This window comes from Oratosquilla oratoria, chromosome 9, assembly GCF_046742065.1.
Source record: "Oratosquilla oratoria isolate Oo_2021 chromosome 9, ASM4674206v1, whole genome shotgun sequence".
In the NCBI taxonomy this organism is placed as follows: domain Eukaryota; kingdom Metazoa; phylum Arthropoda; class Malacostraca; order Stomatopoda; family Squillidae; genus Oratosquilla; species Oratosquilla oratoria.
Window position 1 is genome coordinate 72256656 of NC_134785.1, and position 2794 is coordinate 72259449.

The window sequence follows — 2794 nt, forward strand, 5'->3', positions numbered from 1 at the left end:
ACATTCTTTCATTTGAATATTCAAGTTGACCGTCAGCAGGTAATAGCGGGCCAATGTGATTCCTAACAACCTTTTTATCTCTAATGTAACTAGAGAATTCTTCGGGATTCTCTTTGGATTTATCAGCGATATTCATTTCGTATTGTCGTTTTAGTATTTTTATTGTATTTTTTTAAATCTCTACTTTGCTCAAGGGGGACTGGGACGGCTTATAGTATCATGTTTTTCAAACACTAAGTTTGCAAAGTAAAACGGTAATCATGGCACCAACAATCTGTGTGTATGTACACATATGTGCGTGCGTGTGGGCACGTGCGAGTATACACGTGTTTGTGTGCGCGCGTACGTGTGTGTGTTTGTGTGTCCGTGTACGCGCGTGCCCCTTCGTGTACGTGAACATATGCGTTTCTGGAGTTAACATACGTACACACACACACACACACACACACACACACACACACACACACACACACACACACACACACACACACACACACACACACACACACAGACACACACACACACACACAAACACACACACGTAAACATACACACACACACACACAAACACATACACACAAACACACACACACGTAAACATACACGCAAACACACACACACGTAAACATACACGCAAACACACACACACGTAAACATACACACAAACAAACACACACACACGTGTAAACATACACACAAACACACACACACACACGTAAACACACGTAAACACACACACACACACACATGTACACAGGATAAGTAATTAGAGATTAAAAGACGGGACCCAGGAATAGCCTCGAAGCTCTTCAGCACTCTCCCCAACTAGCACATCCTGCACAGTCGAAGTAATGAAGAGGAGGCTGGGTGCCTTCCTTACAAAGAATTGAAGACACCCCCAGCACCATTCTATAGTAAGACGTGGTCTCACAACAGCAAGCTGGTACGTCGTGCACCACGTCACTGGAGGCAACACGGCCAGGGAGGAAACAGTGCCAGTTCCTGTGGCAGAGGCAAAGTCTCCGAGGACACACACAGACACTAACACACACACACACACACACACACACATACTTACTGGGACAGCAATAGTATCCACTCTCGTCCCTGCAGTACTCCCTGCAGAGCCAAGGAGAATCAGTAAGAACGCTGGTGGCAGCTACAGCGGACAGGGCCAACGCCAGGAGTAAAGGACGAAATATTGCGCCTGAAATGCGAAACAAATTGAATGCTCCTCTCCCTTGTCACCGATGGTTCATCTGTCAGGACTGCTTCAGCGAAAAAAATCCAAATATCACGTAAACAATCAGAATAGTTATTATTCTGTGAGAATTACCATGATAACTTACACCGTTAATGCTACTGGCTTTTTCTTGTTGTGCGACTTGCGACTTGCAAGGTAAGAAGACAACCCGGGATCGGTTTTTGTGGGAGGGGAAGGTCTTTAAGAAAATAAAAAGATAGTAGTGTATAAAAGAGGGCTATTGCCACCGGGCGATTAAGCGAGCGATCAGGGGCTGTTGGTGGTCGTGGCTCGGGAGAAATGGACAGGGAACTCGGACGACGGCACCGACGCCGGGATTACAATCACCAAAAGTTTAGAAAATGGTAGGAAGCGTAGTAGTAGAGAAAGGTGGAAAAACGGAAAAATCTTTAGTGGGAGGAAAACTGAAGTCAGAAGATGTAGTATAAGAGAGAGTTAGAAAGGAAGCGAATTTTAGTCGAAGAAAAAGTGAGTGTAGATGTTTGTGTGTGGGTCGTGTAGAGCGCGTTCCTGTTTTTCCCCATGTTGGGTTTGAGAGTCTGTAGAGTTGATCCAGTGGCGGTGCGAGGGGGGCAGGCGGGCGGGTGTTGTATTTTCTTTCTCCTCTCAATCACAACTCTGAAAGCAGAGAATTACGTGATTGGGAATTGTGTGTAAATGTCAGAAGGGTAACCCCACTCGCCAGCGTCAGCGAAGAGGCCAGCGCGGGGGTGCGGGCCGTTTGGACAGAGGCTCCCCAATTCCTCTCTGTCGACCAGCCGCCGATCAGATAAGGATTCTGAATGAGAGTTGCGTTGGGCCTCTGCCAAGCCAGCGAGCAAGTGTGCGTGTGCCTCTTTTCTTCTAAATTTGCTTCACACGGAATAAGCGGTAGTCTATCAAGTTGGACTAGTATTTGGTCGAATGATCGAAAACAGTTGTTTTAAATGGAAAAACTTCTGAATGGAAAAATTTTATAAGTGCATTTCCTTAGTGTTCCGTTCTTGGGCAACTTCTATTCATAATATAAATAAATGATATAAAACATGGACTAAAATCTACTGTTTCCAAATTTGCTGATAATACAAAACTGTGCGCAATGGCAAATGATCACTTAAACCAATTAGGTATTCAAGAAGATTTAGATCAATTACAGCAATGGTCTGAAAAGTGGCTAATGAAATTTAACACAAGTTAGTGGGTAGAAACAACTTTGCCAACCGTGTAGTTAATGAGTAGGATAAACTTCCTGCAGAGGCAGTGCAATGTAGTTCAGTTCGAAGCTTTAAGATTTGTATAGATAAACACCTAAGCTGTAATGCCTATCATTTATTTTATATTATTTGTTTATTTGTTTTGTTATCAGTTGTCCGTTTGTTTATTATTATTTGCTTGATTCTCATTTAATATTAGTTATATGTCAATTTATTATTATTTACTATTTACCTGTTTGTTTATTATTTGACTATACCTATGCATTTATTTATGTATTTTATTTGTTATTTACATTATTATAGTTTTTATTTATTCATTTATTTATCATTATAATGA